The sequence below is a fragment of the Perognathus longimembris genome, chromosome 18 (assembly GCF_023159225.1).
Source record: "Perognathus longimembris pacificus isolate PPM17 chromosome 18, ASM2315922v1, whole genome shotgun sequence".
NCBI classification, from domain to species: domain Eukaryota; kingdom Metazoa; phylum Chordata; class Mammalia; order Rodentia; family Heteromyidae; genus Perognathus; species Perognathus longimembris.
Window position 1 is genome coordinate 52,402,819 of NC_063178.1, and position 24,227 is coordinate 52,427,045.

At 36.4% G+C, this 24,227-nt stretch overlaps 1 pseudogene; it reads right to left on the reverse strand.

Moving 5' to 3' along the window:
* Nucleotides 1–3,219: 3,219 nt before the first annotated feature.
* Nucleotides 3,220–24,227, reverse strand: part of LOC125367081 — a 30,818-nt pseudogene continuing 9,810 nt past the window's right edge.

Genomic DNA, 24,227 nt, shown 5'->3' on the forward strand with positions numbered 1-24,227 from the left:
GTTGGTTCTGAGGGGAGGAACATCTTGCCACACTACATTAGAAAACCTATGCTGGGTACCAGAAGCTCACATTTGTATTCCTAGCTCAGGAAGCCAAAATTAAGGATCAAGTTCAAAGCCAGCCCAGGCAGAAAGGTTCTACTCAGAAAAAGCTGGAAATGGCACAGTTACTCAAGTGGTAGAGCCCTAGGCTTGAACAAAAGAATCTCAGGAACATCACCCAGGTCCAGAGTGCAAGCCTCAGAACTGGATACATACATACACACACACACACACACACACACACACACACACACACACACACACTGCAATTTAACATGTCACCATGTGAATGCAAGACATCTTGATCCATGTCACCACTTCCATCATCGCCTCCATCTCTCCAAACCCCACCCATCCTCTCATGTGTCCTAGTTCCATTTCCACACATACAACATTGAATATTAGGAATGCATTTGCCCACCCTCCGTCTCTCCATTCATCTACACACTTCCCCTTGACCTCCCTCCTCTCCCCCACACCACAAGTCCTGGTATTCTTTGTGTATGTGTGTGTGCCTGTCTTCAGGCTTGAACACAATGCCTAGGCATTATCATTAAGCATTTATGGTCAAGGCTACTGTTCTACCACTGGAGACACAGCTTCACTTCCAGGTTTCTGGGAGGTTCATTGTAAATCAGAACTCTTGATCTCATGATCATCCTGACTCAGCTTCCCTTATGATAGGATTGCAGTTGTGTGCTACCATGACCATCTAACTTTAATTTAGCCTTAAAGTGAGGGTGCAGCTTTACTTCTCACTGACTTTCTCATCACATAAAGATGAGATAGGATGGGTGATACAGTAAACACTTGTGTACTCAGAGCTGAAACCTAGTGAGTTTCAGATTCCAGGGCACTTAACTTTCTCCAGCATGAAGTTACACATAATGAATTTGGACAAATTTACAGGTGCAGTAATGAAAGCTTATTCACAATACTGACACAAATCCAACTTTTCCACGTCAGTGGCACAATCATTCAAGCAGTCACTGTAAATATTCTGGGATCTCAGTGGTTCTCCAATTTGGGTAATCACTAGAGACTAAATGAACTGAATTCACTGCATCAACAGCTAGAGTTGTTTTGAACTTGAAGTAAACAACAAATTAAAAATGGCTTGGAATTTTTTTTTCCTGCTCCTTATAATAAAATACTTCATTTCAAAAGGCCTGAGGCTTTCTACTTCAGAATCAACTTCAACCTTCCTGTTTTCTAAAGACTGTCTCTGGAGAGACTCTCTCCATATATATACATATACATATTTAGCTATTTTCCTGAGCTGCCTAGTTTGTTATGCTCTTAATCTTTCTACTAGAACAAGACTGGTTTCTTAAGATCAGAAAAATAAAAATTATGCTTCTATTACATTTTTATCTCAAATATTACCTTGCATATAAGATATCTAGATGTTTATTTTCACTAGAACTTTTGTGAGTTTTGTCTATTAAATACATCAATTTACATTTGAAAATGAACCACCAACAATGATATTCTTCTCTGATATCAGTCTGTTTAAAATTCTCCCCAGTGGCTCTTTTACCTGATAGTGCAAGCTATCACTATCAAGTTGCTGCCACTGTATTTTGTTTACTGACCCATGTCAATGGGCACATATTTTTGTCTTGGTTTTACTATTCAGATTTTAATTCTTGCTTAGAAAAGATAAACTACAAGCATTTTTAGAACTACAATATATTTTAAAAGATTGTATTGTAAAGGGTGATTTGTATTAAAAATTAATTTGGAAGCTGTTCAATAAAAATTAAATAGAATTTTCCAAAACTAAAAAAAAAGACTTTTCCTACTGAGGCTGGTTTGAACTGTGGTCCTCAAATCTCAGCCTCCTGAGCAGCAAGGATTTGAGGAGTGACAGTGCACCAAGTGCTGCTACACTTTCTTTGTCTGCAAATATTCTTGAAGCACCCAGAAAACCAGACCTAAGTGCAGAGTAAATTGAAAGAACCAAAAATATATAGAATAAAATTCAAATTTAGTTGCCTCTGGCTACAACTTGTGACTGTGACATTACTAGAAAAATGAGTAAAAGTCACTTATTCACTGAAATGATTCCAACTATGAAACTAGTATCTAATAGCAAAAAGAAATAGACTTGAACAAATATGTAAGTTTCCTCTTAAAAGGGCTTAATTCGCCAGGGATGTTTTCTGTCCCCAAAGCCATGTAGTAAATTCTTATCTGGCATTAACAAGATGATGTAGCACTTGGAGGCAAAGATGCAGCCCAGGAGCCCTGAACTGGAGGCCAAGATGGAGAAGACCTCCACAGCCAACATGACCTTTCCCTTGGCACTGTGGTAGACATGCAGGAAGGTGAGCCACACACTACAGAACAACAGCATACTGAAGGTCAGGAACTTGGCTTCATTGAAGGTGTCAGTCAGGGTCCTGGCCAGGAAAGCCACAGTGAAGTTGGCCAGGGCCAGAAAAACCAGGTATCCCAACACACAGTAGAAAGCAGTGAGGGAGTCCTTGTTACACAGGATGATGATGAGACCATGTTCAGCATGTGTGCCTGTGTCTATGAAGGGAGGAGAGGTTCCCAGCCAGAGTCCACAGAGAGTCTCCTGGATCAGAGTACAGATGGGAATGATGAAGTTAGGAGCCCCTGATAGGAGCAGCCACTTCATCCTTCTCCCTGGAGAAGTGACCTTGAAGGCCAGAACCACGGTTACAGTTTGGGCCAAGATAGCAGAAACCGCTACAGTGAATGCATTTCCAAATGTGGTTTGCTGTAGAATGCAGGTGACTGTCTTGGGACAGCTGTAGGGAGCAGAGCCAGAAGTTAATCTCATTTTGATCTCTGGCTGTGTTGCTATCACAAGGATATGCTAAGTGTAAAGACATTTGTTTACTGGTATCTCTGCCCCTACCCAGAATGCTCTGCTATGTCTGCTTTGCTATGTCCCCTGGAGTACATTCCTATGTTAATCAACCTCATCCTGTGTTTACTGCCATCAAATGTTACGAACTTCAAAGCTTCTTTGTGTTCTTGAATTTTAGCAACCCTATGCTATTCCCTGGTTCCAAAACTGCATATAAGCTGGAAGTTAAGAATAAACGTGGCTGCAGTCTTGAGTTACAATCTTAAGTTGCAGACCTTCTGAACCCCATCTTTGCCTCTTGTCTTTTTTCTCTTGTCTTGTATTTTTCCTTTTCTTTAATCTTCGCCCCGCTCATTCGAGATTTCCTTCTCGCCACTGGCTGGCTCTAGCAGACAGCCAATAAAGAGCAAGGAATAGAGGAAACAGAAGACAAGGGAGATAAGCCAGATGTAGCTGAAAACCTGGTTGTTAGCCTTGACAATGTGGAAGTTGTGATGTTTCACAAGGATCCCAAGGACAACTGCTGTGAGTGTAGATAAACCAAGAGCCATGCAGGCCAATGCCATCCCCAAGGGCTCCCCATAAGCTAGGAAACTTGCAGCTCTTGGGAGGCACTGGTTTCCCCCTGTGTTAGCAAACTGATGATCTGGACACTTTACACACCGCTACTGCCAGTGGACTCCATATTTGGTAAGGAATTCAAATTTCCATTAATCCCTTTACAGTACTTACAAAGAAAAGGAAAATTCCCTATACAGAGATAATTTGGACACATCTAGGTCCAGACGGATTCACTGCAGAATTCTACAAGGCATTCAAGACAGAACTCACACCAATATTTCTCAAACTCTTCAGTGAAATTGAAAGAGAACGTTCACTACCAGACTCATTCTATGAAGCCAGTATAACCCTCATCCCAAAACCAGGCAGGGACTCATCACGGAAAGAGGACTACAGACCGATCTCCCTGATGAACATAGATGCAAAAATTCTCAACAAAATTCTGGCCAATCGACTTCAACAGGTTATCAAAAAAATCATACACCACGATCAAACTGGCTTCATTCCAGGGATGCAAAGTTGGTTTAATATACGCAAGTCAATTAATGTAATCCACCACATCAACTGGAGCAAGCAAAAGAACCACATGGTTTTATCTCTGGATGCGGAAGAAGCGTTTGATAAAATCCAGCACCCATTTATACTAAAAGCCCTGGAAAAACTGGGATTCCAGGGAACATTCCTGAATATAATCAAGGAAGTTTATGACAAACCAACAGCAAGCATAACTCTAAATGGGGAAAAACTGAAGCCATTCCCTTTAAAATCAGGAACAAGGCAGGGATGTCCACTCTCTCCCCTGCTCTTCAACATAGTACTAGAATTCCTAGCCAGAGCAATTAGGCAAGAAGAAAATATAAAGGGGATCCAAATAGGAAAAGATGAAGTTAAACTTTCTCTCTTCGCAGATGACATGATCCTATACCTAAAGAATCCCATAGACTCTACCCCCAAGCTACTAGAGCTGATCCAAAACATTGGCAAAGTTGCAGGATATAAAATAAACCTTCAAAAATCTACGGCCTTTCTCTATGCTAACGACCCGAAGACCAAGGCTGAAATCAGGAAAGCAACTCCTTTTGCAATAGCCCCTAAAAATATAAAATACCTAGGAATAACTTTAACCAAAGAAGTGAAAGACCTCTTTGATGAGAACTTCAAAAGCTTGAAAAACGAAATTAAGTCAGAACTAAGGAAATGGAAAACCCTCCCATGCTCCTGGATTGGGAGGATTAATATAATCAAAATGGCAATATTGCCTAAGGCTATCTACAAATTCAATGCAATACCCATTAATATCCCAACACCATTTTTTGATGAAATAGAGGAAGCAATCCAGAAATTCATATGGAGTAATTAAAGACCATGAATAGCAAAAACAATCCTAAGCAAAAAGAACAGTGCTGGAGGAATTACAATACCCAACTTCAAGCTTTATTATAAGGCTGTAGTAATAAAAAACAGCTTGGTATTGGCACCGGAACAGGCCTGAAGACTAATGGAACAGAATTGAAGACCCAGAAATGAACCCACAGAACTACGCCTACTTAATCTTTGATAAAGGAGCTAAAACAATAGTATGGAAGAAAGATAGCCTCTTTAACAAATGGTGCTGGCAAAACTGGCTCAACACATGCAACAAACTAAAACTAGATCCTTATATATCACCCTGCACCAAAATCAATTCCAAATGGATTAAAGACCTCGAAATCAAAACAGACACCCTGAAAACACTAAAGGAAGGAGTAGGAGAAACACTTGGGCTCCTTGGCACAGGACAGAACTTCCTTAAGAAAATCCCAGAAAGGCTACAAATCAAAGAAAGGTTGGACAAATGGGACTGCATCAAATTGCAGAGCTTCTGCATGGCAAAGGACATAGCTCGCAAGATAAACAGAAAGCCCACAGACTGGGAGAAAATCTTTAACGGCCATTCAACAGACAAAGGCCTAATATCTAAAATATATGCAGAAGAAAAAAAATTACCTTCCTCCAAAACAAAACCGCAAAGAACCAATAGCCCCCTCATCAAGTGGGCTAAAGACTTACAAAGAGACTTCTCTGATGAGGAAATGAGAATGGCCAGGAGACATATGAAAAAATGCTCAACATCACTGGCCATAAAAGAAAGGCAAATCAAAACATCATTGAGATTCCATCTCACCCCAGTAAAAATGTCATATATCAAGAAAACTAACAATAACAATTGTTGGAGGGGATGTGGCCAAAAGGGAACCCTAATTCATTGTTGGTGGGAATGTAGTCTGGTTCAGCCACTCTGGCAAGCAGTATGGAGATTCCTCAGAAGGCTAAATATAGAGCTCCCCTATGACCCAGCAGCCCCACTTTTGGGTATCTATCCAAAAGACCACAAACAAAATCACAGTAATGCCACCAGCACAACAATGTTCATCGCAGCACAATTTGTCATAGCGAGAATCTTGAACCAACCCAGATGCCCCTCAGTAGACAAATGGATCAGGAAAATGTGGTACATATACACAATGGAATTTTATGCCTCTATCAGAAAGAATGACATTGTCCCATTTGTAAGGAAATGGAAGGACTTGGAAAAAAATATACTCAGTGAAGTGAGCCAGACCCAAAGAAACATGGACTCTATGGTCTCCCTTATTGGGAATAATTAGTACAGGTGTAGGCAACTCATAGCAGAGCATCACAGGGCCCAATAGCTATACCCTTATGAATATCTAAGATGATGCTAAGTGAAATGAATTCCATGTTATGGAGACAATTGTTATATCACAGTTGTAACTACTTTCAATGTTCCATGTGTATCTGTAGCTTCTAATATTGATGATGTTCTTGTATCACCTTCCTGTGTTTGTACCTACACTATCTCTGTAATCTTATCTGAGTATATTGGAAACCGTGTATACTGGTATTGGAACTAGGAAATTGAAAGGGAATACCAAAATTGAGAGACACAGGGTAAAAAAAGTCAAACAACTACAAAAGCAATACTTGCAAAACTGTTTGGTGTAAGTGAACTGAACACCTCAGGGGGAAAAGGGAAGGGGAAGGGGGGAGGGGGGTATGAGGGACAAGGTAACAAACAGTACAAGAAATGTATCCAATGCCTAACGTATGAAACTGTAACCTCTCTGCACATCAGTTTGATAATAAAAACTTTAAAAAAAAAAAAAAAGAGGATCAATACAGACCAAGGAAAGAATCCTTAAAGCTTTTAGGGAACTGAAGATCATCACATATAAAGGAAAACCTATCAGAATTACTTCAGATTTCTCAGCAGATACCATGAAAGCAAGAAGAGCCTGGAATGAGGTATGCCACACCCTAAAGAAAAAGAACTATCAACCAAAAGTACTGTACCAGCTAAACTCTCATTCATAGCCGAAGATCAAATAAAAGTTTTCCACAGTAAGGAAAAACTGAAACAATATATCTCCACCAAACCAGCTTTAGAGAAAATCCTCAAGGATGTCCTACACACGGAAAATAATCAAGATCACAATACGGACAGAGAAATTAACCCTAAATAGAAAACTAAAATATTAGATCAAGAATTGGAAGACACAGGTCTTAACCAGATAGCTATAATGAAAGGAACAAACAATCATCTCTCAATCCTAACTCTCAACATTAATGGACTTAATTCTCCACTTAAACGACATAGGTTCATAAGTTGGATCAAAAAGCAAGAGCCATGTTTCTGCTGCCTCCAAGAGACACATCTACCCAGAAAAAGTAAACATTTTCTAAAAGTGAAAGACTGGAATAAAATCTACCAAGCAAACAGACCCCATAAGCAGGCTGGAGTTGCAATCATATTATCAGAAAAAAATAGACTTCAAATTAAAAACGGTAAGAAGTGAGAAAGAAGGTTACTACATACTAATAAAGGGATCTCCTATAGGAGGATATAACCACCCTTAAATATCTACACCCCAAATACAGGAGCACCCACCTTCATCAAACAACCACTACTGACTCTAAAAAACACTCATAGATCCAAAAACATTGATAGTTGGAGATTTTAACACTCCACTGTCAATTCCTTTTGAAATAGCCTCAAAAAACATAAAATACCTAGCCATAGCCTTAGATAAAGAAGTGAAAGACCTGTATGATGATAACTTTAAAAACATGATAAACAAAATTAAGGCAGAACTAAGAAAATGGAAAAACCTCCCAAGCTCCTGAATTGGGTAGGATTAATATTGTGAAAATGGCAATCTTACCAAAGGCTATCTACAAATTCAATTCAATACCCATTAATATCCCAACACCATTTACTAATGAAATAGAAGAAGCAATCCAGAAATTCATATGGAACATAAAAGACCCCGAATAGCAAAAACAATCTTAAGTAGAAAGAACAGTGCTGGAGGAATTACAATACCAAACTTCAAGCTGTATTACAAAGCTATAGTAAAAAAAAAAAAAAAAAAAAAAAACAGCTTGGTACTGGCACAAGAACAGGCCTGAGGACCAATGGAACAGAACTGAAGACCCAGACCTGAACCCACAGAATGATGCCTACTTAAACTCTGATAAAAGGAGCTAAAAAAATAGGATGGAAGAAAGATAGCCTCTTTATCAAATGGTGCTGGAAAAACTGGTTCAACACATGCAACAAAGTAAAATGAGATCCTTATATATCCTCCTGCACCAAAATCAATTCCAAATGGATCAAAGACCTTGAAACAAAAACAGATACCTTGAATACACTACAAGAAGGAGTAGGATAAACACGTGGGCTCCTTGGCACAAGACGAAACTTCCTTAACAAAGGCCCAAAAATGCAACAAATCAAAGACAATTTGGACAAATGGGACTGCATCAAACTGCAGAGCTTCTGCATGGCAAAGGCCTTAGCTTGCAAGATAAACAGAAAGCCCACAGATAGGGAGAATGTCTTTACCGGCTATACAATGGACAAAAGCCTCATAACTAAAATATATGCAGAACTAAAAAAATTAAATTCCTCCAAAATAAATTCTCAAAGAACCAACAGCCCCCTCAACAAGTGGGCTAAAGACCTAAAAAGAAACCACTGAAGAGGAAATGAGAATGGCCAATAGACACATGAAGAAGTGCTCTACATCACTGGCCATAAAAGAAATGCAAATCAAAACAACACTGAGATTCCATGTCACCCCAAGTAAGAATGTCCATTATCAGGAAAACTAACAGTAACAAATGCTGGATGGGATGTGGCCAAATGGGAATCCTACTTCATTGTTGGGAATGTAAGTTTGTTCAGCCACTCTGGAAAGCAGTATGGAGATTCCTCAGAAGGCTAAATGTAGAGCTCCCCTAGGGCCCAACAGCCCCACACTTAGGCATCTACCCAAAAGACGACAAACAAGGGGCAGTATGGAGATTCCTCAGAAGGCTAAATGTAGAGCTCCCCTAGGGCCCAACAGCCCCACACTTGGGCATCTACCCAAAAGACACAAACAAGGGCACACTAAAGCCACAAGCACAACAATGTCCATTGCAGCACAATTTGTCATGGCTAAACTATGGAACCAACCCAGAAGCCCCTCAGTAGATGAATGGATCAGGAAATGAGGTACATATACACAATGGAATTTTATGCCTCTATCATAAAGAATGACATTGCCCCTTTCCTAAGGAAATGGAAGGACTTGGAAGAAACTATACTCAGTGAAGTGAGCTAGAACCAAAGAAACATGTACTCCATGGTTTCTCCCAGAGGGAATAATTAGTATAGGTTTAGGTTAGTCACAGCAGAGGATCACAAGAGCCCAATAGCTATGTCCTTATGAACACATAAGATGATGTTAAGTGAAATGAACTCTGTGTTATGGAAATTATATTATATTATATCACTGTTGTAATTACTTTCAACATGCCATGTGAAATGGTAGATTTTTTTTGTTGTTGGTGATGATCCTCTAGTATCCCCTGCCTGTAGTTGTCCCCATGCTATCACTATATCTCATCTGATTATACTAGATACTGTATATACTGGTATTAGAACTAGAAAGGGAATATCAAAATCGAGAGACAAAGAAAAGAAAAACAAATGACTCCAAAAGCAATACTTACAAAACCATTTGGTGTAAATCAACTGAACAATTCATGGGGGAGAGGAAAAGAGGGTGGGGAAGGGGGAAATGATGGAGGAGGTAACAAATTTTACAAGAAATGTACCCACTCCCTTACATATGAAACTGTAATCCATCTGTACATCACTTTGACAATAAATAAGAAATTATTCTGAAAGAATGTCTCAAAAGTGAAAATGTTCTTACATGAACAACATCAACATGATCTAAATAAATAAATCTTCTTTTTTGGTTGTTTTGGTGCCAGTTCTGGTACTTGAACTCAGCATGTGGCCACTGTCCCTGAGCTTTTTGTTGTTGTTTTGTTTTGGCTCAAGGATATTGCTCTACCACTGAACCACTGCTGAACGACATGTTTCCTGCTGTGTGTGTGTGTGTGTGTGTGTGTGTGTGTGTGTGTGTGTGTGTGTGATTACTTGGAGATAAGAATCTTATGAATTCTAATGCCAGGGATAGCATTGAACAAGTCTCAGATCTCAGCCCCCTGAGTAGCTAAGATTACAGAAATCTTTGAAAGTGTTAACCAATGCAAACAGTACTATCTCCATCTCTGCCCCCATGGTGAAACAGGGAAGGCTTAGAGACTGAGGTGGCTAGCTCTGAAGCCACAACAAGGCAATGCCAAACTGGAATGGATTCCAGATGTCTTTACTAACCATTAAGCAACAGAATCCTGACTAACTTTCCATTAGTCTTTAAAAAAGAAAAAATTGCCGTTCCCCAAGTATAGTGAGAATTAAGAAATCAACAGATAGAATTTTATGTTTCCATTTATTTTTAAGCTTCTTCCAGTAACATGGTCCCAGTAGAAGAAAATACAAAACTAATTGTAATCAAACTTTGCAACATCATACACTGTTTCATTAGGTTGCTAGAACAACATTCTAACCAATACTTGAAACTAGTTTAAGTGGATAGAGAGTAAAAATCTTCAAAAGTCTTAAAACTATTTGTTTCCTTTTTTTTTTTGCCAATAACTCACATAAAAGCTGCTTATTCAATGCTCTGTTTTGCTATTGTTAATAGGTACTTTACTGGTTTATGGGTTTTTTTTTCCATGAGAGAGAGATTATATGACTTATATGACATTTACAATTTACTCTGACTTAGTAGTTTAGTGATGGTATGATAACACCCTGTTTTAAAGAAAAAAAGGGGGCTGGGAATATGGCCTAGTGGCAACAGTGCTTGCCTCATATACATGAAGCCCTGGGTTCGATTCCTCAGCACCACATATATGGAAAAGGCCAGAAGTGGCTCTGTGGCTCAAGTAATAGAGTGCTATCCTTGACCAAAAAGAAGCCAGGGACAGTGCTCAGGCCATGAGTTCAAGCACCAGGACTGGCAAAAAAAAGTCAGAAAGTTTAAAGAAAAAAAGGGAGGGTGTCCAGGGAAAATCACAACTGTGTGTTTGGAAATAACTTCAGTTTCAGATGTCAAGGCTCTGGAGATATGCCTTGACACGCTAGCAGGAAAGCTTATTGATAAAAAAAAAAAAAAAAAAAACGATTACATGACAAGGAAATTTTAATAACAAGAACCATCAGTCTCTGTAAGGAAACACATTCCTTGTTCTGTTAGCCAGAACAAGGAAATGCAAAAACTATGCAAGAACTTCTAGATTTTATTTTTAAGACTTTGTTTTTGAATTGCTTTATAGAGTAATATAGTTCTTCACTTTCTGTACTCAGACCATGTCAGTTCTCCCAGCTACACTACCCAAGTCACTTTTCACCATGAACATATGTGTTCATGCACAGATTCACATAAACTTAGTATTCAGATGAATAAAAAGTATGCCATTTTAAATAAAATGCTTGAAAGCTCAGAATAAATTACTTATATGAGAGATTAAATTAAAAGGAGAGATGAAGTCAGTAATTGCTTTAGGAATCTTTGTGATGACGTGATGACACCTGTATTTTAGAATCACATGTTACAATAGACATTCTTACTCACTGTGATACTCTGAGGAGGTCCTCTTACAGGCTGGCAGGAAAGTTCCAACTTATGGGAACATTTTCCCTCCAAACAATAGTATTTCAGACATGAGTAATCGGAAATACTCACAGAGTAACATTAAAAATTCTGCTACAAGAGACAATCATAATATCACAACAATTTTGTTTATACTATAGAGGGAAAGATCATCTTTGTGGCCATGGTCCCAAAAGTTGGAAAGATTATTCACCTAGAGAGCTAAGTGACCAGTCTTTAAATCAGGTTCTACCATGTTGTTTGAGGGAAGTTACTGTGTCAGTATAGGTAATATGACCATCTGTTTCCTGAGTGCTATAGACCTTCTTTATTTCACATATCAAAGCATAATGTCCCAGTAGGCTCACCTTTGTGTAATTTCAATTCCACTTTCCCCAGTTGGCTGACATAAACATCGATGGCACCCTGCTGAGTGGAGGCTTTTAGACAGCCACAAGATGAATCTGGGAAGAAGGAAAAGAAAACAGAAGTATAATTATTTTCACATGAGTAAATGAAATTGTAAGTTTGCAAAAAAACAAAGGCTCTGCTTTGAAATCACGGTAAGAAACTATGAGTCTTTCAAGTATTTTATTTTTTATGAAAAAGTCAATTGAGAATGAGTTTAAGCTTCAGAACTGGCACAAAACTAAGAAGTAGGCAAAAATTTACCAACTACCATCTTAGTGATGTTGCCCATCTTGCTTTGTAATATTATATTGCCTTTTAAAAGGAAAAGAAATAAATTTATGGATAGTTTAAAAATGTGCTATATATTATCTTATAGCATGATTAGAAGTCTACAATATTATTTCATAATATTGCTCCTGTTCTTGGTGATTTTTCCCAACATCATAAATACAAAGATTTAGCTGTAGTTCTGAACAAGTAGCTTTAAGCATCTATGCAAACCCTTGCCCCATCCAATTCCCACACCTTAAGGTTTTCTACTATAACTGCAAAGGAATCCACTCTACTTTGTGGCAAACATGGAAGAAAAAGAATGCCTCCAAAGCTTATAGATTAAAAAAAAAAAACTTGCTGGGAACTGGTGGCTCACACCTGTAATCCTAGTTACTCATGAGGCTGACATCTGATGAAAGACTGTGAGACTTTTTTATCTCCAACAAATTACTCAGAAAAAGCCAGAAGTGGCACTGTGGCTCATGTGGTAGAGTACTAGATAGCCTTGAGCACAAAGAGGCTCAGGGAGAGTGCCCAGGCCCTGAGTTCAAGCTTCAGGACAAGGAAAAAAATTTACTCAAATGTACTCACTATATAATTTCAAGCTAAATATCAATGTGTTTTTCAGACCATAAAAGCCACATTTTGAAGGAAAGAACATTAAAACAATTTATGGAAAATATAATTACTTTTATTTTTCAGGCCACTTTCCATCACTGTTTGTTAGATTAAGTAATTTCTGGGCCAAGAGTTGAAGTGGTTTGGCATAGGAATAATGAATACATAGGGGCATGACTATCAAGAAAACTTCAAAGAGTTCCATTTTTTAATGAAAATATATTTTCCAGGACAAGTATAAGTCACTGTAACAAACATTCATTCCAGTCCCCTTCCTCTAATACCAAAAACAGCAGGATCTTTATATGTATATGTACTTCTAGGGTCAAAGCCCAATTATTCTACCAAAAATATAAGCAACACACCTCTTCATAATTCCAAAATTAATGGAAAAGTGAAGGGATAATTTTGGTCTCAGAATTTACGTAATGTCACTTTACATATTTTGTAAATACTGACATGTTACTATCTTTGAAAAAGAAAAAAAATGGCAAATGATTCATTTGCTCAAACATCAGATGTGCCTGACTGCAAAATATCTTTCAAAAAGCCTTAACATTCCATCACACTCAGAAAGCATATAAACAAGAGGTACCTTTGTGTAGGAAGAAAAGCATAGTTTTTATGCAAAGACCCATAAAATTATTTTCAAGTTTCAGTAAATTACAGGCCTGTAAAGATTTCATTAGTAAATGTGTTATGTAAATAATATTATTTCACTGGTGTGTTATATATAGTCTTCCAATTTTCATCCGATAAATATAGATTCGCCATTATGTGCAAATAGCAACCAATGATCATATTGCCTCCTAGTATTCATGCCCTATCTAATCTTCTTTTCTCATAGCAGGCTGAACCTTAGTGACTAGCTTTTTATAAAGACCAAGGGGACAAGTGGTCGGATGCGATTTATAAGAGTAGATTACAAAAAGATTGTGATGTCTGTCTTTCTAAACTAGTCTTCTTATTCTGATGGCTGCCATGCTGGAAATTAACTGTGCTGCAGACAATATCCATTTTGCAAGGAAATAAAAGTGGCTCCTGGCCAACAGGATCTGAACTAAATCCTACCAACAACCACGAGTGAGCATGGAGGCAGAATTTTCCCTGGATGAACATTCGATGAGCTCACAGTCTTGGCTGACATCATGATTACAAACTTTTGAGGCACCCTGAGACAGAAGCCATACCCAAAATTCTGACCCAGCCAATGAGAAAAAACTGCTTCTTGTTTACAGTTGTTATGTTTTGGGATAATATGTAACAGAAGAATAAGTAATTAGTACAAATATTGATACTTGATATGGGGTGCTGTCAAAATAAAATATGCAAAAAATGTGGAACTAAGTTTTGGAGCTTAGCAGAGGTTGGATGGATTTTGAAGGGCATGTAAGAGAAATTGCACTGAACAGTAATTCAAAAGAAATCTGGACATTGGGTTTGCTTTGTCTACTGGCTGAAAAGGAGGAAAATATTTTTGAAAATTTGGAGGAAGGAGGACCCTTATTTATTATAGTAGAAACTTCACAACACTATCACCTCTGGTAATACAGAATAGGAAATGCGCCAAATTAACCCAATGATCTTGCTAAAAATATTTTAATTGGATTGTGCTGGATATTTTATTTGTTGATATTTTTTGTCCTGGATCCAAGAGAAAATTTGAATCCAGATGCTAAAATTTGGCCTAAAAATAAAACAGAGGGTGACTAGAAAAAATTTGGCTAAGACTACAGAAAGATCAATGGTGGTATCTTACAATATTAACCAGTTACACAAAAAACTTCCTTAAGAATATTAAGGATATGCCTCACAGATCCTCTCAAACAGACTTTCTGCAAGGCTTGAGAATGTTGTAACTTAGCACCTTAGCAGAGCCCATATTCTGAAGAGATTTTATGTAAGTGTAACATTTGTGTAAGAGGACAAGCCCCAATGAAATTCACAGGAAACTAAAAGTTTTCACCACATTCTTTCAGAAAGCTTTGCCAACATGAAAGGAAAGAGACAATAATAGTCATGGAAAGAGATCACTAGATCCCTAATCTTCTCCTGGCAGGAAACAGACTAAGTAAACTACTCAGCTGTAACTATAGACTACATTTCATAAAAAGTCAAGATGTTAAGCAGAGCTGTGGATCAAGTGGTAAAGGGCCAGCGTTAAGTGAAAAAGGCAAGGGAAAGCCCAGGCCCTGAGTTCAAGCCCCAGTACTGGCACAAAACAAAATAAAACAAAAAACTAATGATGACCTAAAAGGGCAAAACCTAGAACTTAAAAAAAATAATTCCCAAGCCTTGAGATCTACCAAAGAACCTACAATATTTTCCACCTGAATTTCAAAATCACTATGGACTAGCGATTCCTTTGATTCTTGATCCTCTCATTTTCTTCCTCTCAATGGGAATGTTTATAAGCATTACCCTGGCCCTTCACTATCACTATAACTATGGTGTACAGGTGGTATGTGAATGTGGTGGTAGGGAGAAAGGGGAATGAGATAACATCTCTCTAATTCATATGTCTAAAGATTGAAGGCACTGCACTTGACTTGTACATATGGATGTATCATACTAAAGAGCCTCATGTGCATGTGGTGTGCCTGATTCTGATAAAGAGATCAGTTGATACATAATGGAGTGATACCCTGGGAACTTTAGGAGGAAGGGAATATACTTTTATGTAAGAGAGATGCTATGAACCCCAAAGATGCAAGTGCTAGAAGCTTAAGACCACATAAGACCTCATATGGCAGTGTTTTGATGATAAAACCTTTAAGAGAGGGAGCCTAGTAGAAGGAATGGATACGTTAATGCTGGCTTGAGGAATAGATTGGATCTGGATAGTGCAGGAGCAATGACCCACATCAAAGTAGAGTGAAGCATTTCACAATGGATGAAGTTTTGAGGAAATTAATCTTGTGTGGGTGGTTCAATATAACTAATTCTCTACTCTACTTCCCATTTCTTGAACACTTAAATCCCTAATATTTATAACTTTAACCATTAGTGAAGAACTAAGGTATATATTTACAGTCATTTAGTTGGTGAATCCAGTCACTCATTCAAGGAAAAGGAGCTTTATAGGGTCATATTTGCCTTCAATGAATGCAGTGAAATTTTACTTTGAGGGAGGGGAAGGCTGCAGATCCTAGGGCTTGGACTCAGGGCCTGGATGCTGTCCTTTAGCTTTTGTGTTTAAGGCTAGTGCCTTACCACTTTAAACCACCACATCAGTTCTGAGTTTATAATTAATTGGACATAAGAATCTCATGAGCTTTCCTGCGTGGGCTGGCTTTGAACCACAATCTTCATAGTTCAACCTTCTGAGTAGTTATGATTGCAGGTGTAATTTGTGCTCACTACTAAAGTCTGGGGGTTTTTCCAAAATGCATAGATACTAATATTCACCTTTACTACAAAAATGAAAATGAGCTGGTCATTTGTGGAAAAAATTCAAGTCCATACTTCCTGGAATATAGCCCTAAAAGTCTTTGGGAGATATGTATATAATACAGTTCATTCTGGGCTAAGTAACTCTTAATTCTAGCCATATATATTTCAAAAAGTATCTGCACCTGCATTTAAGTCATCTGCTGTATGGAAATATAAGAGGCAGGCTGAGTAACACTGAACACCAGTGTGACTTCTGCCAGGCTACCTCACCATTATGCTCTTTTCCTTTCCTTAAAACAAATATTAACCAAGTATAACTACATACATTAAACAATAAGCTTTTCTGCAGACATGTTTTAGAAATTATAAAAAAGAAACAATCGGATAACAGAAAATGGCAAGGTGTTGAGAGGATTTTGTGCCAACATAAATGCTCATACCATTTAATCAAAATTAGTACAACAAAGTTCCTATAATTAGATCCACTCAAATGTTTCATTAATTTAACTTTTACCTCTCCTATCATAATATGAAAGCAACCACTGAAAACTCATCTTTATTTAAATCTACTTTCATTTATTGTCATATATTTTCTGGTTCATCTAATGTTAAGATCAGAATTACTGCCAGTTTAATATCTAACAGCATAACTTCAATGTCTTGGCAAAACAATTAGCTTATACATCATTTTATTTTCATGATATTTATAAAGGATATCTGGACTGCAATTAATTATTTAGAAGGCCAGTTTCTTGATCCTTCCTCAACTACACTGTCATCTCTTAAAATTTATGTTATGTGGAAAGTCTGAAACCTATTAATTTTCTGTCATCTTACCATGAATATTTCCTAATGCAATATTTCCAGCAGTAGAAGATACAAATGATGATCTGCATAAAGATACTTGGCTTCCAGCAAACCATCTTCAGTAGATATATTACAGAACTTCCTTGCAGTTTATCTACAGTTATGGTCTAAAGAGAAAAAATTTCTATCAGTTGATTATTAAACAAAAACTGGAAATAAAGCCAAAATAGTATATCCAAATTAGTGGGAAACTAACAAGAGGTTTTCTTTTTAACCTAATGCACAATGGTTTTCTTTATTCTAACTAGCTCCTATATTTTCTTGATTCTACAGTTTTATTAATTCTGCCTAATTCCTGGCTCTACAAGTTTGGGAACAAACATGAGATCCAAAGTAAATTCTACTATTTATTTAATTGTCATTATTAACATTTCTTAATTATGTCTTGTATTTTACATGTAGAATTATTGATGTTTTGTTACGTTTACTCCTACTACATAATTTTAAAGTGTTATTTTTCAAAGTATCCTTTACATTTTCATTTGATCTTAATCCAGCAACAAAATAAACTCACTACTAGTATCTACTATACTAGTATTAGTATTTGTGAAAATATTTGTATTTTAAAAACTCCTAATGCATAATTACATTGTAAAAAAGTGGGTATTTCCATGTTCTCTCTTCCAATCCTTATATTAATGCTTTTTCATTCTTTTTTTTTTTTTGTCTTACCAGTGAAGGCTCCAGCCTTCAATCCATCCATGAAAAGTTGCTAATGGAGGGAATAGCAGCTACCTTTACCTGTTATTCTCAAAAAGAAAGTATAAAGCATCTCTGTACAGAACACCATGTGTACTGAGAATATATTTTATGTACCTTCTATCAGATTATGGCAATCCTCTTCTAGTTCCAATTTATTTGATTATTGCAAGAGGAATATTGAATGTATTGAGTTTTTGCATAGAGTTGCTTCTATTGAGCCATCTTGATTTCAATCCTTTAGCATATTAGCATATTTACATAAGAGCTATACTTTTGATTTCTAGAATTTTTCCACTTTACAATTAATAAGACAGTAGCTTGCCAGTGAATAAAATGAAAGATTTTATGTTCATCTTTAAATTTCCCTAGCAAAGCTTAGTATGCATTTATGTTTCAAATATTGCTCACATGTCAAATAGATAGTTAAGACCTCCAAAATCATCTTTAGGTTATGAATATAAAGTATTGACATTAAAAGCTTGCCCCTCCGGCCTGGGGTTATGGCCTAGTGGCAAGAGTGCTTGCTCCATATACATGAGGCCTTGGGTTCAATTCTCCAGCACCACATATACAGAAAATGGCCAGAAGTGGTGCTGTGGCTCAAGTGGCAGAGTGCTAGCCTTGAGCAAAAAGAAGCCAGGAACAGTGCTTAGGCCCTGAGTCCAAGCCCCAGGACTGGCAAAAAAAAAAAAAAAAAAAAAAAAAAAAGCTTGCCCCCATTTTGCACAGAAACAACTTCAAGTAGTACACTGGGTATTTAAAGAAATAGTTTTTGCTACTTGGAACATATTGGTATAAATGACATTTCTTCTGGCAAGGCCAGAAATTGTTCAGAGTCCAATATGTTATCTAACAAGAGTTCAACTTCAAGAATACTAAAATATGAGAAGACATAAGTACAAAAAGAGAAAGAAAAGCATTTATCAGGTTTTATGGAGAGCAAATTAGAATTACTTACACTTCTGAATTTAAAGCTCATAATTTTTTTTTTTAGTTTTTATTAAAAAAACTGATGTACAGAGAGGTTACGGTTTCATACGTAAGGCATTGGATACATTTCTTGTACTGTTTGTTACCTTGTCCCTCATACCCCCTCCCCCTCCCCCTTTCCCCCCCGAGGTGTTCAGTTCACTTACACCAAACAGTTTTGCAAGTATTCCTTTTGTTGTTGTTTCTCTTATTTTACCCTTTGTCTCTCAATTTTGGTATTGCCTTTCAATTTCCTAATTCTAGTACCAGTATACACGGTTTCCAATACACTCAGATAAGATTACAGAGATAGTGTAGCTACAATCACAAGAAGGTGATTGATACAAGAACCTCATCAATAGTAGAAATTACAGATACACATGGGATGTTGAAAGTAGTTACAACTGTGATATAACAATCATTTCCAGGGTGTCTGTTTTGATTTCGAGGTCTTTAATCCATTTGGAATTGATTTTGGTGCAGGGTGATATATAAGGATCTAGTTTTAGTTTATTGCATGTGTTGAGCCAGTTTTGCCAGCACCATTTGTTAAAGAGGCTATCTTTCTTCCAAACTATTGTTTCAGCCCCTTTATCAAAGATTAAGTAGGCGTAGTTCTGTGGGTTCATTTCTGGGTCTTCAATTCTGTTCCATTGTTCTTCAGGCCTGTTCCGGTGCCAATACCAAGCTGTTTTTATTACTATAGCTTTATAATACAACTTGAAGTTGGGTATTGTAATTCCTCCAGCATTGTTCTTTCTGCTTAGGATTGTTTTTGCTATTCATGGTCTTTAATTACTCCATATGAATTTCTGGATTTCTTCCTCTATTTCATCAAAAAATGGTGTTGGGATATTAATGGGTATTGCATTGAATTTGTAGATAGCCTTAGGCAATATTGCCATTTTGATTATATTAACCCTCCCAATCCAGGAGCATGGGAGGTTTTTCCATTTCCTTATTTCTGACTTAATTTCATTTTTCAAGCTTTTAAAGTTCTCCTCAAAGAGGTCTTTCATTTATTTGGTTAAGGTTATTGCTAGGTATTTTATGTTTTGGGGGGCTATTGCAAAGGCGTTGCTTTCCTGATATCAGCCTCGGTCTTTGTAAAGCTCATAAATTTTATTTCTAATTAAGTATATATTTTCTTTTACATGAATTATATGTGGTTAATGTCAATTTTTACTTTAAATAATTTCAATAAATCTGTCAAAGAAAGGTATTTTTCCTACAGAATGATTTATGAGAATACAAATGTTTCCCCTGCTTCAACTTTAAAATAAAGATGCTAAATTCCTGAAAAAATTTTGTATTACTTACAAATTTCCTCTATAAAGAGATTCTTCATGCTAATAATTTTAAACTCTCAAAATATTTATATAAATCAAGCCTCAGTAAGAATACTCTCACTTTTTATAGTGAACACCAAAAATATTTGAACGAATATATGAAACTTAATTGAACTGGTAAAGGAACACTTCTGATTATCATGCCTCCACCAACCCACACACAAGTAAAATCTTAAAGACACTTCTTATGAGTGTCTGGGAAATCCCAAAGATTCACATTGATTATTAAACACTATTATACTCTCTGGCTAAAGAAAATGTTTTGCCATACCTAAATGAATACAGCAAATATATTTGATCCATTCATTCTGGAAAATTTCAGAGTTTATAGTGCATGATATCAGACACTGTCTTGAATTAAAAGATAAAAAAATTCATTCTTTACAGCAAAACACTGGATTTTTCTGCCCACACTGGCTTGAAACCTTGATCCTAAGATCTCAGCCTCCTGAGTAGTTAGGATTATTGGTGTAAGCCACTGGCATCCAGCTCATTTGTTTTTCACATCAAAGTAACTATTTAAAGAGAACACAAAGTAGTTCCCAAAACCTTCCTCATAGGTATTGCTATAAACTAATTTTCTTTTCTACACAAGAAGGAAAATTTTTCCATAAGTTTAACTATATAGTATGTAATAGCAATGACTGCTACATATGGTAATATTATGTGTAAATATCTTGTTCTCACAAACAGTGAAAAACAAGTTTTAAGGAAGTAATGTGATGCTGTAACCTATACTATAGAAGAAAGGAAAACTGGCAACTATGTCATTAACATACTTAATAATCACACAAGAGGTATTTCCATATTTAAGTAAGTGATAAGACTAAATTTGGGATACTGAAATCAATGGTATAATTTTAAAAACAGCTATAAAATAACAATACTATTGTTTATAATGCTTAACTTTCAAAATCAAACAACCAAAGCAAATACTATCACCCCTGAATAATGTCACTGAGGCTCGGGGAAGTAAAGTGGTAGAGCTATTTTAGTCAAGGTATTTTTCCTGATTTCTTCACGTTCATCATCATCATCATCACCATCATTTCATTATCATCATTCTGGGAAGCAATACATTAGAGTTAGCCAAGCACCAAACATTATTTCAAGTACTTTACCTGAAATATCCAAAGTACATTTCCATGAAAGTTACATATGAAAAGTAACCCATATAATATTTATTTTAAGTACTAAAAAGTATTTGAAGAATTTTTAAACACACTTAGCAATACACTTTAAAAGTTAGTATCTAAAATAAAAATAGAAAAAAAAACACTACCCACTTCAGTACATTAGGAAGCTAAAGAATGAAAGAAACAAAATAATAGGAAGTAGGAATAAATATTCAATCATCCATGCATGTTAGAAAAACTAAATATCCACATTATTCAAAATAGCAGGTAATGGGGATGATTTGTACTTTTCACACTCATAGCTCAATGTAATATTATAACTTACGAGATCACTTCAAATTAATATAAGCCCTCAATGAAGGGACTGTGCCTTGTTAAGATACAGAGTTGTCCAACTTCCCTCTTCCATCTCTAAGACCACAGCAATCTAATTAGTAAAAACTGAATGCCATCTCAAAAGGGCTTGTCACCTAAGGTCACACAGTCTTTGAATACTATCCCTGATTAATATGGAGGGTATATTTAAATATTTGGATTTAAGCAGGTTCTAAGAGAAAGATGATGGAAAATAAAATAACAACTTAATTGTTTTAATCTACACCTATAAGATATGCTCAAAATTCTTCATATCAATAATTTGTGAACAAAGCATAGAATAAAATTTAGCAAATCTAACAAAAGACTCATGCAGATTGCAAAATTTAAAACAAAAAATGTCTTGGATTTCTTTTTAAGATTTAAAACTATTATTGATCACATTTTTAAAAAGACTTCCAAAATATACCTTTACTCTTAATACTATGCTAAATCACAGGAAGCAATAAAACACTTGATTAAAATCTACTAATTATTTGAGCACTGGTGGTTCTTGCCTGTAATTTTAGCTACTGAGGAGGCTAAGATTTGAGGATCTTGATTTGAAGCAGCATGAGCAGAAAAATCGCAGACTCATCTCCAATTAATGAGCAAAAACTTGGAACTAAAGTTAGGGTTCAAGTGGTAGGGAGCCAGCCAGGAAGGGAAGAAGCTGAGTGGAAGTCTGAGGCTTGAGTTCAAGTCCCAGTCCAGGAACACCAACAACAAAGGAAAAATTACAAAGTTTCTTCCTATACTAATCAATATTCCAATAGCTACCACGGAAGGATTTGGAGAACAGTTAAGATATCTAATGTTGCCTCTTTGTGGACAATATAGAAGAATAAAGTTGAATTACAAGTTAATTCTTCAGGGGAAGTAAGTAGGTCTTGGAAAATACAGTATTCAAGTAAATCTTGCACAAGAAAAACCAAATGAAGATATGGAAATACAACTTAATGAGACATTTTACCCAGTGATTTTTAAAATTAAAAAAATAAGGATTAGAACTAAATGTATTAAGTGTTTACTTATTTTAAATAAGTAACTGTCACAAGTACTAAAATCATAAATTAAAATTTAAATTGTATAACATTTAATAACTACAATCCCATTTGAATTTACTAACAAACCTGGATGCATTAAAGATTTTTTTTTGTTTGTGAACCAACGGGAAGCAAAATTGCAATGATGAACTTTTATCTGATGCATGGATATCTGTGTCTCCATAGATTGTTCCCAGACAGATCACTTTGCCACCTTTGGTTTGAACATGTAACTTTTGACTCTGAAATACAAACAAAAAGTATAGACAAAACAAGGAAAAAATACCTTTGGTTTAAATTAATGAAACCATTTACCATGGTTTTTTTCTTATTATTAATAAAAAAACTAAAAAAAGAACCTGGAAATGAAATAGACACTAGTATAATAATATCAACTGGTAAGAAATGCCAACTACTGTCAAAGCAGTAATTTAGAGACAAAGGACAAAAAGAAAAGTATAGAGACAGCTATTTTCTAGCAGCTTTTCTTAAGGACTTGAAAGTCAAATATTCCTATAAACAGTTAAGTAAATACAAACAAGGAATACATTAATCATTGTTACTATATGTCATGATTACTAGTACTAAAGTTATCTCTTCTTTGGCAGTTTTTCAGCACCAGAACGACAATGCAGTCTTCTTTATATGACCTCTAACATTTAATTCTAACAATTAGAGAGATGGACATTCTATTTTTCCCATTTCATAGAGGAAAAAAAATCTGAATCTCAGAAGTTGGATAGCTTTTTCAGTATGATATGGTTAAAAAAAGTCAAATCAATTGTAATCCAGTTCTATATGGTCCCAAAGTCCACACTTGTAAGGCTGGTTGGTCTGAAAGAGGACACTTTACACTTAGGGTCATACTACATTGTGTTGCACCCCAGGAAATAAATGAAAATGAAAGGCTGAGTGAAAATGCTTCCAAGTACAAATAAAGCAGTAGTGATGTTTAGGTAGTCCCTTCTGACAGACTCCAAATGTACATGTATGTGTAGCTTCATTTCAAACTTGGCAACTATGGCAAAAGCCCAAATCCATGTGTATTGTCCAACAGAAAGGATGTGTGTTTCCAGCTTTCCTAAGCTCATTTGTTGCCAATAGAATGCAAATGAAAATGCTGTGTGCTACTTCCAGGCTGGTACTTTTAGAATGGGTATGCCTTCTCTGTGATCAACCCCTTCCCAGTAATTCTACGTGAGTGCCAAAAGATGAAAGGAACCTAGCCCCTTCCTAGGAATGCTCCTAGGAACCTGTACAGTTGAGGAACTGTAATTGCATAGCAATCATTAGAGTACTTATACCATAACAGAGTGCAAGAATCTGGTACCCTGTTCAGTTTCAATTTTTCAATTATCACATTCAATATTCTGGATTTCTACACAGCCAGATCCCAAGGACTTGATATCCAAATCTGGAAGGAAGAGAGAGAGAAATAAGCTTAGTACTAATGAGCTCCACAGCATTTTAATACCGCCCCCCCCCCTCCCAGAGATTCAGTTTCTTAGCTACATTCCTCATTTTACTGAATAGTAGACAGAACACCTTGGTCAACAGTCTCTGAAAAGAAGTCTCAACCAAGTCAACTTGATCAAATGTAGCATCTC